Source organism: Tachypleus tridentatus, chromosome 4, assembly GCF_004210375.1.
Source record: "Tachypleus tridentatus isolate NWPU-2018 chromosome 4, ASM421037v1, whole genome shotgun sequence".
Classification (NCBI taxonomy): Eukaryota; Metazoa; Arthropoda; class Merostomata; order Xiphosura; family Limulidae; genus Tachypleus; species Tachypleus tridentatus.
In genome coordinates, this window is record NC_134828.1 from 9,951,225 (window position 1) to 9,967,309 (window position 16,085).

A 16,085-nucleotide genomic window follows, 5' to 3' on the forward strand; every position below is an offset into this window, starting at 1 on the left:
ACGAAGATCATCAAATACAAATACACCAATAACGGAAAATATACAGGGTGGCCCGTAAGTCGCTACCCATCCATATGTTATTATGTTATATTCAATTACGCATGTATTTTTTTTTTTTCAGATAAATATGGCCGATGTAAACCCATTTGTACTTGAAGAGCGTATTGTGACAAGTACGTGGGTACATGAACGCAAGAATACTGGTGACACCACACAGACACACTGGATACATAAGATATATGGATGGGTAGGGACTTAGGGCCACCCTGTACAATAATTTCGTAAGATGAACGTAATATGGTGTTTTCATGATCTTGTTAAAATGCGTAACGAACTATTCATTTTCATATGAAAAATTCGATTTCTTCCTCTACATTTTAAGCTACGTTACGTATTATAATTTATTTTGGACGAATCTCCGAATTATTATGTTACGTATTACGATTTCAAACAGCCGGAAAATTTAAGTTTAATTTAGATGTTGATAGATATCGATATGTTTCACATTTATATCTGCCAACAACACTGATATACATAGTTTTCTTTCTGAACAGAAATATATTTTAATACACAAATAACAATACAATTTATAATAACGATTATTACAAATAATGATTTATATACACAAGTTTTACAAACAAACAATATTCGGTCTTATATCTGATCTGGAACTGAATATTTTATCGACGATTCACAATTAGCGAATTAATTCCATATTGATACACAGGTACACTTCGCTTGGGTCCCTCGCTGGTACAGCGGTAAGTCTACGGATTTACAACCCTAAAATCACTGCTTCGATTCCTCTCGGTGGAATCAGCAGATAACTCGATGTGGCTTTGCTGTAAGAAAAACACAAATACTTCAACTGATGGAAAGCTAGCTAGCTTGTTCGCATGTGAGTTTTTTACAAATGAAAAAAGTTAATGCCCTCGTAGAAATACTAATGTCCGTAGTTAAGTTACTGAAGTTGGGAGGTATTCGAAATGAAAAAAAAATCCTGGTCAAATATCTGTAGTTTTGCGACTGATAGGGTTCCGAGTTGTATAGTATACTAACTGTAGCAAATCAACAACAATATTAAACTGTCTCTCCGTGTGTCGGTTTATAAACGTCAAGGCAACGTTCAAGAAATGTTAGTTGGCAACAGTGTAAAACACTGTATGTTACACTCAAGAATCTTCTACAAATTTAGGGAATTTCGCAACAGACTTTTATTTTTACACTGTAAGTTACATGCGTTTCTAAATATATATTTAACTAAAACAAACATCGATATTACAATAAATATAGACTAGTAAATCCGTTACAGCCAAAGGTAATGTCAAACAATATTTTTGTTCATATATACATTCTAATTCTAAATATACGTTTTGAGTGCCAACAATATATATACAGAAAGTAATAATAATAATTGCGAAATAAGGAGGCGAGGTCAAGTTTTACTTTTTCTTATGACAGTAACTAAATAACACTCGTGTTTACAAATTATTCAGGGCTGAATAAAGTTTGCCAATTACGTTTATAACAAATAACCTTGTAAAGGAGGTTTACGTTCATAAACCGAAAATACACACAAAAAAACAAAACGTTTTGCATTAATTAACTAGCTTTCTTAATTCACCAGTGATGCTTTTAAAACATTATAAGGCCACTTAAGGTATTTAAAATATTTAAAATTGCTGTAATGTTTAATTTTTGTCTCCTCCCCAAAAAGGCCCTGCATGGCCAGATGGGTTAAGGCGTTACTCGTAATATGAGGGTCGCGGGTTCAACTCCCCGTCGCACCAAACATACTCGCCCTTTCAGCCGTGGGTGCATTATAATGTTACGGTCAATCCCACTATTTGTTGGTAAAAGAATAGTCCAAGAGTTGACGGTGGGTGGTGATGATTACCTACCTTCTCTCTAGTTTTACACTGTAAACTTAGGGATGGCTAGCGCAGATAGCCTTCGAGTAGCTTTGCGCGAAATTCCAATCAAACCAAATACACATTTGCACACGTTAAGTATTTGAAATATAAATTTTGATACAACAGGTGTACCTTCACAAAATTTGGTAGACGTTTAGTAAATATTACAAGCATTTTGTATCAAAAACCAGATTTTAATGAAATATTTTTACTAAGGATTTGTTTGTGAAAATATCAAGTCTGTTTTGTTACTAGGCCGAGTGCAAAGTGATTTCACGTTGTGATTAAAAACTAATATTCATCCAAAAAATCTCAAATATTATTTGCGCAATCTCTAAAACATCCTAAATAAAGTTGAAACGTTTGTTACCAGTAAGTCTTTATATTTTATGTTATTTTCTGTACCCTATGTGGGGTCTGTCAATTGACCGACCACGTAACCATTATGAAATATTAGGAAATAAATATAAATTATGTTGTTTTTCATGCTAGAATGGCTACGTATTATAACACAATAATACAAATGTTTAGTCTAAGTAGATTAAATCATATAACATTTTATATATATACATTGTCTGTTTATTATATTGACCTTCCAGTCATGCCCAGCTAACATTACAAAACTTGCCTTAACGCGATGCGCGTTCATTCATATTGTCGTATCCAATGGTATAGAACAGACATTTAGTCTTTACAAAGTGATTTTGTGTTGGCTATGATTGTTTGTTTGTTTTTGAATTTCGCACAAAGCTACTCGAGGGCTATCTGTGCTAGCCGTCCCTAATTTAGCAGTGTAAGACTAGAGGAAAGGCAGCTAGTCATCACCACCCACCGCGAACTCTTGGGCTACTCTTTTACCAACGAATAGTGGGATTGACCGTCACATTATAACGTCCCCACGGCTGAAAGGGCGAGCATATTTGGAGCGACGGGGATGCGACCCTCAGATTATGAGTCGCACGCCTTAACACGCTTGGCCATGCCAGGCCTGTCTTGGCTATAAGTTAGTGGACTAGTATTTTGTTATATACAGTCACATTTAAATTTCTATACATTATATATGTATATAGATTATTAATATTTAGAAATAAGTTATGAAATTTATTTTTCTTAAAATATAAAACAATAAATAAAGAAGTAAAGCAAACAATATCTCTTCTAGCTATGACCTTGCGTTTTAAAATTTCGCATGTGGAGGCTATCAAACCAAATTTTTAAGTTTTTTATATACAGTTGGATAACTTAAAAAATAGACAACTATACTGATACCATAGAATTCCATGATAAGTTATTAAGCTTAGTAACTAAGATTATTTAAGTCTAAAAAATATGAAACTTCGAGCAGACTAAAACCACAACCTACTTCCTTGGAATATTAGTTAGAAGGAACATGGTAGCCTTTTTACACAGCAAATTAACCGAGAAAACCACCAGGACACATTTTAAGCTGTCAGCTGGTTATTCGTATGTTATATACTGAAGAGAAAAGGAGTAAACGGAGCCACCGTGTTTGACTCACTACCTAAGCCATATCTCAGCAAAATATAAAAGATGTGAGGTTCATATTTTATATTCCAGCTTGTAAATATTTTTAATATGAGTACCTAATTTCTACGAAACTACAGACTTTGTATATTGACATCATAAACATCTAATTTTAACCAGTGCTGCATTCAACATACCACATGGCTCACTAAAATCTACATTTAGGTACGTTCTTTGAGTATTTGATTTTAAATTAAGAAATTAACTAATATATTTATTAAAGTTTGAATTACAATTTGATATGAAACTTATTAACATAAATTCATAAAAACGCAGTTCAATAAACTTTTGAATGTACGTCAATAAATACGATGTGGCCAACTCCTTCAATAGAGGTCGGTCTGTATGACCGACCACGTAAGCTCTCCTTGTACTCATTTAAAGTATTTGTAGATTTAACACTATTGTCGTGTTAGTGCCAGTGTTGGTAGAGATATACTTTAAGTCAGCAACTTGTCACATCTTCAGTGCTGTGGAGAACAGACAAGTGGCATCGATCACAATGAAATAACATTTTGAAGTCGTTCAGATTTTTAGATTTTTGTTCTCTTAACGAAATGTTTCACGTAGGAGTTTATTTACACCTAAACGTTTAAACGTTCATTATATTTGTGAGTTACATTTTCTTGCTAACGTTATTTATTGAGTATTTTATTGATAAGGTAGACTATTTTTAAAGCTAAATTAACAAGATATTTATCAAAGCAAGCATTTTATTTTGTGTGGCAACTTCTTCATAGAAGTTTGATGATAGAATTGTATTGGAACAATATAAACGTCTATCATACGAATAAATGCATTAAACATTATCTTAAACTAAACAGAGACGTTACAAACACAACATTATCTAACTGTCATGTAGATTATATCTATTCACACTGAACAGCCTAAACCAATGCTTTGTAACGTTATGTGTAATCTCAAGCAGATTCAATTGTTTACTAGAGAAATTTAACCGACTTCCTGAAGGTGACAATTAAAACATTTTAATATACATTCGTAATGAGATTTTTCCTACAGTGAAAATTAAAATTAAAACAACGAACTTTAATTAGTTAATTTTAAACGACATTTGTTGTTTGTTTTATTCAGAAAGATTTCATAACCGACATTAAAGATACTTCTTGACTCGAATAAAATTATCATTTTTTTTGTCAAAGTTATGGTTTTCTTTAGAAAAGCGCGAACATAAACAACAAGATGTCAAGATAAACAGTCAGCTGTTGGCAAGCTGTCAAGTCTGCTTAGGTCGCAAATAGACATAACACTATTTAACTATGTTTACGTTGCTATGGAGAAATAAGTATACGTACAAAAAGTTTCCTTAACAAACTTAATAAAACACGGCGACCCCGTTACGCTGACTTGACAAACACAAAAAAGGATTCAAAACTTTAATTTCTTGGCCCAGGGACTGGAAGTTGAATAAGTGTTCGCTATTACTTAATGTCTTGTAAGCACTTATACTTTTATTTTTGGACACTATATATCATCCGAAAAGCAACAGAGCACACTTTTTTCCACCAGAGTAAGGCCTAAATCACTCTTTCACCCCAATGTAGATATTCAACAGAAATTACAAAGGAAATTTCAACTAAGTTCGAGTAAATGTGAGTTAATTACAAAGTGTCGATTTCTTCTTAAACATTGGAATTGGAAGGGGTGTAAAGATAAGTGTCGTATTAGACTAGAGATTTAGTAACTAGATGATGGAAAATTAAAATATTAAGCTCCGAAAATATTTTTAGCAAGTGTTGAGAAATAGAATCAACAAAATATCCCTTGAAGTAAATGTAAATAGATTGTTAGTAAATATAATGTAAATGATGAAAACAAGTTATTTTGACTTATGAGAAATACAATAAAAAAAACACCGTTATAAAGTAAGTTTCAATAAATTAACTACCGTTATTAGACGGTAATTATATAACACGTTTCACGTTAAATAGGTCATGGAAAGACGTCAAGTACACGAACTAATAAGGTATAAGCCTATATTGCGTTAGAACAGGCCCGGCATGGCCTAGCGCGTAAGGCGTGCGACTCGTAATCTGAATGGTCGCGGGTTCGCATCCCCCAAACATGCTCGCCCTTTCAGCCGTGGGGGCGTTATAATGTGACAGTCAATCCCACTATTCGTTGGTAAAAGAGTAGCCCAAGAGTTGGCGGTGGGTGGTGATGACTAGCTGTCTTCCCTCTAGTCTTACACTGCTAAATTAGGGACGGCTAGCGCAGATAGCCCTCGAGTAGCTTTGTGCGAAATTCCAAAACAAACAAACAAACAATGCGTTAGAACAAATTCATTTTTTAAAAGGTAACGCTTTATTAATGAAAGATTAATTCGATATAATTTAAAAAAGTTTCTTTCATTCTACATACACAAATGTTGTTCATAATTTTAACATTAATTCACACCTCATTTATGATCTGGTTTCGAGTTCATTTCAGTTCTCCCAGACAGGCGTTTAGTTTTCTGTTTCTTTCTCTTACATAAATATTCTGTCAATTCTACCTTTCAATATGATTTATAATTAAAAACTATATGTATTTCTTTACTTCTTTTCTCCAGGAGAACAGTTACCTCTTTCACATTAATATCAGGCCCGGCCTGGCCAGGTGGTTAAGGCACTCGACTCGTAAATCTGAGAGTCCCGGGTTCGAATCTTTTTCACACCAAACATGGTCGCCCTTTTAGCCGTGAGAGCATTAGGCCGTGACAGGTAATCCTACTATTCGTTGGTAAAAGAGTAGCCCAAGAGTTGGCGGTGGGTGGTGATGATTAGTTGACTTCCCTCTAGTCTTACACTGCTAAATTAATGACAGTGCTATCTATTTTAGTTTTAAAAGAAATATGTATATACAAGCATTTTAAACGTAGAATATTTTACTTAAGAATACAGATAAACATCCTATCCAGTTACATTGCCGATCTCGTCCTACATTATTTTCTGATGTTAATTAATCATAATTATTTTCGAAGTGAAAAAATCACTTGAAAATTTGGATTAAATTAATGTCAGATTTGTCTTCGCGCGTTAAATTAATACAGCACCACGACGCCTATCTTCAAAGAATCGTCCAACCACAAAACTCCTACGTCTCAAATTAACACTCTTCACAACAACCGTCATCGGAATAATGACTCAGAGAGTTAACTTTGCTCTGAAAACAACAATATCCAAGACGCCTGCGCAATTCCGGAAGTGCCACCACAAATATTCCAGTAGTGGTATTCTGTAATGTTTGTCTCGAAGTCGATTCCGGAAACCTAATAATTTCTAATGGTTTTTATGTCACTCAAACGGTTAAAAATAAGGTTATAAAAAAAAAAAGAGAGTTCTAACATATTGTTACACAACATCCGCAAATATAAGGCTTAAAGTAGGTAAAAACACACAAAAAGTTTCGTATGTGTTGTAGCATTGCAAATGTGTGAGGGAGAGTGTGTTACGGTGTTGTGACAGAATTGCATCTACTTTGAAAGCCGTATTAAGATAACTAAGAAAAACGTAGAAAACAATATTCGGTCGAGTGTAGTTATTAATACTCAAAAGGGGGCGCTTTTTTATGTATTGTAGCACACTGTAGCATGAAAAAAAATCATACGTTACGCACACAACAATATAATTGTAAGACTTACACTAGATAGAAATAGTTAGGTTTAACAATTAGTTCACTTTCTGAAGAAATTAATTACGCTGTTAAATTAATTGCAAATAAATCTATGCCAGAAACCTGGTTAACTGTACAGAAATGTACATATTGTCTTACTAAAAATGGAGTTCTGGTTGCAACAGATGCTGCATGGTAAAAGTGGACAGTTTTGTCATCAAGACAAACTTGGTGAAATTCGGTGTGCATGCAATATTCTGTTTGACATCGAGGGTTACTAGCTATAACCAATAACTGCTAAAAATTGTTTTACGTGGCTCAGAATTCCGTTAAATGCTGCTTTATCGACTTAGAGTGCCTCATTGGAAGCTCTGACACGTACTCGCAGCTCCGTATGCCCAGAGATGCTTGAAGAAGTCACACAAATCAGTGAGTATCAGAAGGAGCAGCCAGATAATTAAACTACATGTAAGCGCCGCCTGTGCGCAGAATTAAAAACAAAACATTCACTTTACAATCTGATTGTAATTTGGAATATGTATATATGTTTAAATGTTTTCATTTTAATATAAAAGGAGTTATTCTCAGATCTTCGATTTTTCTAAGATTCGCAAAACGTTTTTAATTTAATTATATTCATGAAATGTGACTCAAATTAACAAACAACCTCTCATTTTATTGGCACTATATGCTCAGATTAAGGCATAACCGATCCTTATATTGGAACTCGGCATGGCCAGGTGGTTAAGGCGCTCGACTCGTAATCTGAGGGTCGCAGGTTCGAATCTCTGTCATACCAAAAATGCTCGCCCTTTCAGCCGCGGAGTCATAATAATGTGTCGGTCACTCCCACTATTTGTTAGTAAAAGAGTAGCCCAAGAGTTGGGTAGTGATGACTACCTGCCTTTCCTCTAGTCTTACACTGCTAAATTAGGGACGGCTGGCGTAAATAGTTCTCGAGTAGCTTTGCGTGATTTTCAAACAAGCCGAAAGCTAAGACTAGCGAAAAGTTTACGTAAGCCATTTCTCCAAATGAAAAACTCAACTAACTGGTCTTCAAGCCATGTCTAACTTTCACTATAAATGTACCGAGTTATATTTTTTAAATCATCAATTCCTGAAATTAATACACATGAACATATTATTTTACATGTTTCTTTGAAGTATGCTTCATTTTTAAACTTGTTTTTATTACTATAGAGATAAGCCCGTATTAACTGTTAAGATTTAATAAATTAAAATACGTATAGCTTTCTTGGTGAGTGACCAATAACATCAAATAAGCCTCTAACTACCAATTATTCATTATTCATTATTTTCACAAAATATAAAAATAAATAACACTAAAGTTACGAAAAATAAAAATCTAGAAATATAAACAATGCCACGAATTTACTTTTAATACTGTTCAAAATCTCAACACAATATGTGGTCACCATTGTAAATTTTCATGTTCCAGTACGATGTAGAAACCATTGAAGACAAGCTATTGCAATTTATAAATGTTCTTTACGAAAATAGCGCCATCTGTTAACATATTTTATTCCTTAAAATGCTAATTATTTTTTCTTATATGACGAGTAAAAAGCATGTGCTAAATACTTCATCAATCTCACCGTATTTTAATGTCACAAAAGCTAATGATAATACGTTATATAACATAATAAAAACACAATAATTAGTGTACATGTATTTGATTTCGGTAGCGATTCGTTTTTAAAAATATAATAACATAAAACGACTAAAATAAAATAAAATTAAACACATACGTGAGATAACTTTGTGTCACTTTTTTTTTAATTTTTAATCCCATTTTATAGCCTTTTGTATTATAGCGGTAATGATTTATTTGTAAAATGTTTAATCTGTCTTATTAGTTAGAATTATGTACAGATGGCGCTCCCACTATTGTATTGTTTGTTTTTTTGGAATTTCGCACAAAGCTACTCGAGGGCTATCTGTGCTAGCCGTCCCTAATTTAGCAGTGTAAGACTAGAGGGAAGGCAGCTAATCATCACCACCCACCGCCAAATCTTGGGCTACTCTTTTACCAACGAATAGTGGGATTGACCGCACATTATAACGCCCCCACGGCTGAAAGGGCGAGCATGTTTGGCGCGACCGGGATGCGACCCTCAGATTACGAGTTGCACGCCTTAACACGCTTGGCCATGCCGGGCCCCCACTATTGTATGTGAAAACGCAAGTTTGGCCGTGAACGTCAGATATGTTTGGTTCACAAAAAACAGCGAATATATTCACCCATGCAACTAAATACAGGGGCCTAATAACTCCACAGTGGCTGATCAAACCACCTCATGTCTGATAAAACAAACTTGTAACTCACCATCACCACAACGTGCCGAAATGTTTTTTAATGGCATTTTTCAAAACGTACTTAAGAGCATTAGTTTTGTAACGTAGCAATAATACTGCACCGTTCCACCTTAACCCACTGACACTGTTTCTTTATTTATAATCCACTGATGCATCGCTAGTCCCAAACTGGAAAGAAATAAGTCTAACCACAAATATAAACATCACTTCACTCAATTTCCTGTTAATGTAAATGTTTACACAGAATATGTAAACTTCATGAACGGAAAGAAAATACACTCTTTTATTTGTCCCACATATATATTATTGGTTTTTAACTTGTTCACTAGATAGGGAACTCGTCGTCCGAAACAAGAAGTCTGTATCGTTCGAAGGTTTTATCCACTTCTGGGAAATACATATCTTCTGAGTGACGTTTGAAATGTAAAGTTTTCCTTTTCTCGAGAACTATCGAGAGTCAGTAAATTATAGTTACTGTTTGTTATATAACTAAATTTTATATTAAACTTTTAAAAATTTCAAGAAGCTCCAAACAGTAAAACAAAATCACTCTACGCTAAACATTAAATTTGTCTAATTTTTCCTGTTCCTCATAAAAACAAGTTATAAATCAGGTTTACCTACATAAGTACATCCCTAACTTTATCATAAACAAGTCATTTTTTATAATTTTAGTAATTGTATTTGCAATTGATCCATAGTATATCTGTGGCTAATCAAAGTTCAGACACTAGCAATACCGAACGAAAGCGCCATCTACTGTTAATAATTAGACCAATAATGAGGGCACTTTTTTCTTACATTTTTGTTAAAGTTCAACGACCTTTTAGTATCAAAGAAAAGACGATACTCTATTCTGCTATCACATTTGTAAAAGATCATAATATTCAGTTCCAGTTATTTTACTTTGATAAAAATTAACTTCAGTGTTAACCTACATACATATATTTTATTTCGAAAGTATTTAACTTCTTTGGTATGTCAATGATTTTAACAACAGCTGTATCAGTTTTCTCATGTACTTGAAATTCCTACAGTATCAACACTTTACCCAAAATTCTGGAACTTACCATTATCCTACGCGCATGCATAGTCTGTTTCGTCGATATCAGTGTAACAGTCAGAAAAGTGATGATACCAGTGGATCTTCTTTCCGCCATACTCACAGAGTTTTTCTATCGGTTTAGCCTTGACATACATCTTCTCCATTCCCATTGGTTCGTCTTGAAGACAGTAAAACACCTTCAGAGTCTTGCTGTGGAAAACAATGATCTTGCGCATCATATCTGCGCATGTTTCTGTTTCCATCTGAAGACGGAAGTAAGCGTCGTTCACTTATTTAGGGGTATGTGGCAGTTATTAAATTTCTATAGATCGTCCTTGTTTGTGTTGTGTACAGAGTTTTAGTAGTAACTAGTTAAATTCTATATAGCTCAAACTCAACTTTTATATAACGCATTTTGGAATAAACACGTATAGGCTTAAGCTATAGTTTTAACGATGGATAACAATTTAAATGTTATGGCATTTAAAAAAAACCGACAAATTATTTTCAAATATGTTCAATGCACTCACCACCGCCAGGACTGTTACAGTAACAACTGCGTAGTGACCTGTAAGCAGAACAGAATGGTTAAATTTCCTAAGAATTGTTAAGAATATTTCTCATCTAGACATTTATTATCGCTTGTAATTGATAATAAAAATAAATATTTTGTTTCAGTTTGAGTTCGCAACGTCGGTTTATTTCTAGTTGTTTTGAAGATATGAAGGCCGAATATCTATTTTAGCACAAATAAACTTTCATGATGACCAATTAAAGAAGTTGTTCAAATCTGTATTTTATTAAACTTAATACTGCAAGTACGCATGCGCACAAGTTTTGCCACAGTGTTTGTTTGGGTTGGTTTGTTTTAAATTTCGCGTAAAGCTACACGAGGGCTATCTGCGCTAGCCGTTCCTAATTTAGCAGTGTAAGACTAGAGGGAAGGCAACTAGTTATTACCATCCACCGACAACTCTTGGGCTACTCTTATACCAATGAATAGTGGGATTGACCATCACATTATAGCGTCTCCAGGGCTGGAAAGGCGAGCATGTTTGGTGTGATAGGTATTCGAACCCGCGACACTCAGATTACGAGTCAGGCGCTCTAACCATGCCAGGCTAGCGACAGTGATAACAGATGTAATGTGCTTATCTTAACGAAAACAAGGTAAATTAAAGTTGGCAATTTATACACACCTATTGGTCTCAGGTTAAAATGTATGTAGGTGTTGGGATTCTTCTGCAGTAGATGTCTGTGGCTTTACGGCAATAAATTCGAACAATAAACGGACAGCACACAATCCACTTGTTTAAAACAATAGATTCAAAACAGTCAAACGTGAGTACAAAAATTATTTACACTATAGGATATCACAGTCGTATCTAAAACTTTAGATTACTCTCTTTTTATTATCAATAGTCCACAAGTGCTGGTTCAGTTAGTTTAAAACCCAATTGATAAGACGAATTATTTTTCTCTTCTCTATTTCTTATTACGGGCCCGCATGGTCAAGCGTTTTGAGGCGTTCGACTCGTAATCCGAAGGGCGCGGGTTCGAATCCCGGTCGCACCAAACATGCTCGACCTTTCAGCCGTGGGGACGTTATAATGTGACGGTCAATCCCATTATTCGTTGATAAAAGAGTAGTCCAAGAGTTGGCGGTGGGTGGTGATGACTAGCTGCCTTCCCTCTAGTCTTACACTGCTAAATTAGGGACGGCCAGCACAGATAGCCCTCGAGTAGCTTTGCGCGAAATTCAAAACAAACAAAAAACAATTTCTTATTACATAATCTACAATAAATACACTTACGTTGCTTCGTGGGTTACCACAAATGTATTTAGAACATTAAATAATTCTCCAAATACCACACAAACTGCCTCACTTACTTTAAACACTCTTTGACAAGATAAATTATTATCCTTGTTTCTGTTAAACTGATTTTAAAATATCGCTCGTTACAGTTAAACTAACAATAATGAAGTCTAGCTTCACTTCATTTAATTTGCTATCACAGTTACACCCAGAACTGTATATAATTCTCTCTCTCTCTGTTCTTTGTCCGTCATAAGTTTAGACAGATTACTCCAGTTACTTTAGAATCCAAATGACAATAAAAATATTTATTGTCTCTGTTCCTACAACATAGCTGTGAAACACACTATAGAAATCGCCCATTAGAGCTAAAGGCTCGTCACTCACATGCTGGCTAACTTCACGTTTACTTTAACTAAATAACTTTCCTTCCGACAGAACTTAACTTGCACTCGCTTGATCATATATATACAGGTCCAGCATGGCCATGTATGTAATCTCAGGATCGTGGTTTCGAATCCCCGTCACCTCAAACATGCTCGCCGTTTAATACGGGGGACGTTAAAATGTGTCGACCAATCCCACTGTTCTTTGGTAAAAGAGCAGCCCAAGAGTTGGCGGTGGGTGGTAATGAGTAGCTACCCTTCCTCTAGTCTTACGTCGCTAAATTAGGGACAGCTAGCGCAAATTGCCCTCGTGTGGCTTTGCGCGAAATTCAAAACAAACCAAACTATATATATATATTCCCAACTGAGGCCTAGAACTTTCTACAAACTCCGCGACGACACGGTGTAACAATACTCACTTAAGACAACATAAACAATACAGAAGGTTCAGGTAACTTATAACAACTGAATTACACATACAAAGTAAGGCTCTTACCGAGATATGTAAAGAAATTTGTCATCACATTTAAAGTAATTACATTTAACACTTGTTATGAAAACTAAATAATCATTAAATATTAGATTAGTGACTGAACTAATAACACCTCGTACACTTAACAGTTTTGTATATCGATCAATGAGCAACGGATTTCTTGATATAGTAATTAACTTTGTACATAATAATAATAATACTAAACATAGGTACTAGCTAGTTGATATGGCTCACGATGATTTACTGTAGCTGTTGACTATTTGATCATATTAATTCCACATGTAAAACGTTAAGATGCAGCTAGAATTTGTCATGGAGATTTATTTGAGAACATAGTGAGTATTTATAATTTTTGTACTACTTAATTCTCTCTTTACAATGTAAAACAATGGAAAAATATTTGTCTAGACTAAGACACAACCCCCACCTGGTGTCTATAAAACTGTATCAGTAGAAAAACAGCTTTTTCAAATAAAACATACACACTCAAAACATCACTTGAAATACACCTTGGTGTTTTTTAAGGTAATTATTCTACAAATGGTTCTAATAAAATTTAATATTATGTCTACTGATTTTTTTTAACTTGTTTACTTCATACGTTATATAGGGGTTAGCTCCTAAAGACATCGATTGTATAGCGTACAAATCATTGGGTATCTACATGTTATAGTCATCTAATGTTTATCTCTTATTGGTTAGTAATTACTATTTAAGTTTTTTTAAAGGAACGCTAGATATCTATAACAAAGATAACTTTAAGGTGTAATAATGCCATTTAAACTAGAATTATTATGTTTGTTACTTTATGTAAATATAGAAAAACAAACAGACTTTTCAATACTTCCATGACCTTAACAGTACCTTATTTAGTGTTCTATAAAAGGTCAAGGTGCAATATATTAAGCTGTTTTCGTTGTAAGTTGGCAAGAAAATAATAATAATTACAAACTGACTGTTTTAAGCGGATTTTCTTTTTTGTATATTTTTAAAATGCTTATAGTCTTAGCAGTCAATGGTAAAAGTTTTAAAGCGTTGTATGAACTGAATCTTTACTGTTTAAGGTGTTTTTTACCTGAACGTTCTATTATGGTTTATGCACTTTTTAGTGACCCTTAGTATGAACCACTACAGCAAACAACTTTATAACAAACTGTAAAGACCACTCTCGTCGAATTTGTTAAACTTATATTCTATGGAAATGATTGTTAAACAACAAAAAACAATTAACAGAAATAGATAAAATTACACAGTTTTTGCTAGTTCAAACCCGTGCGTGTTTTCTTAGAGCAAAACCACATCGACTTATCTGCTGTGTCCACCGAGGGGAATCGACCCCCTGATTTTAGCGTCGTAAACGTATAAGTCTACACATAACCAGATTTGCCAGTTTTCTGTTAACTTTTTTTTTTTTTTTGAAGAGGGAGTTAAAATGTTATTGATTCTATTAGACAAATATGACGATCTCTTGTTTGATTTAGTTAACTTTATAAATTCAAAAGTATTGGGAAAGATGGTTGTCGTACGGTAAGTCTTAGCATTCTGCCAAGAAATGTGTTGGAAACAATAACGTTCCTTTAGCGTTACTTTAATGGGAAATTAGATTGAATGAAAATTCATTATACTATTCGCGTAAGTTGTAAATCGTAAATATTTGAAATTTCACAAAACTGCGGTGTATAACCGTAAACATTTCTTTGTGATGATCAAAAACAAAACTTCTAAAATGTCACCTTTCGCAAACAAAGTTTGTACTCAGTACTTTTCGATTCGTCCATCTTTGTTTGTAAAGTTAGGCCTAAGTAAGTTCTATTTTCAACGTCAAGTGCCCTTGTATTTTTTAAGTAAACAACTTTTAAAATGTTAACCAAAATCAATCTGAGAATTCATAATTTGTGAAAGAGTTCGAGGTTCTCTACTTGAATTCACACACAGAATACTTTGACTGGTTATATTAAAATCCTTTTCAGGATAGAGGGGTATTATTGATATTCTATTATTTATTTATTTTTTTAATTTTTCAGTGGAAATACTTGATCAAACTCCACGGAACTTATAACAGAATTACTAAATAGCATGTTGGTAGTTTTGACTTTTAGAAAATTCTTATTATTCAATTTAGTTTTCGATTATTTTTATGTTTTGAAATTTCCGAAATGTTATTTCGAGAAAAAGTTTTGTAAAATAAATTCATACGTTTTTGTCTCATAATTGTATTTCAATTTGCCAGAGGCCCGGCACGGTCAAGCGTGTTAAGGCGTGGGACTCGTAATCTGAGGGTCGCTGGTTCGCATCCCCGTCGCGTCAAACATGCTCGCTCTTTCAGCCGTGGGGGAGTTATAATGTTACGGTCAATCCCACTATTCGTTGGTAAAAGAGTAGCCCAATAGTTGGCGGTGGGTGGTGATGGCTAGCTGACTAGATCTTACACTGCTAAATTAGGGACGACTAGCATAGATAGCCCTCGAGTAGCTTTGTGCGAAATTAAAAAACAAACAAACATCATTTTCCACCACTGACTGTCAGACACTCTGAATGATTACTGTAAAATAACTAGTAAAAACAGAAAAACTAACAAAGATTTATCTTTAACTTTTTTCAAAATGACGTCACTGTTATTTTTGTTGCGCTTGGTAACAATATTTTGATAATAATATTCTTGGTCGAGATAAACTTTTATCTAATAAATATAGCCTAAGTTGAGACAGTTTTTTTTTTTAATAAATGCTGAAGAATTGAGTCATCAGCAAAATACTGTCGCCACCCTCTGTATTCTGTAAAATTAAAATAATCCTACCTGATGTCTTGACAGAGAAGAAAATTTCCTTAGCTTTAAAGCAGGTATAATTTGACAGGAAAATATATTCTCAGGAACAAAATAATGACCACAAAGCTTTCTCAGTGTATCTACTAGTTCAACGAAATAGAGCATAAAAA

At 34.1% G+C, this 16,085-nt stretch overlaps 1 long non-coding RNA gene across 1 annotated transcript; it reads right to left on the reverse strand.

The window, feature by feature from the left end:
* Window positions 1-531: 531 nt before the first annotated feature.
* LOC143248546 (uncharacterized) lies at window positions 532-11,286 on the reverse strand. The gene is made up of 2 exons (XR_013027041.1): window positions 10,478-11,286; window positions 532-842 (listed from the first exon to the last, which is right to left on the reverse strand). It is a non-coding gene; the product is annotated as an uncharacterized LOC143248546 (long non-coding RNA).
* Window positions 11,287-16,085: the final 4,799 nt, after the last annotated feature.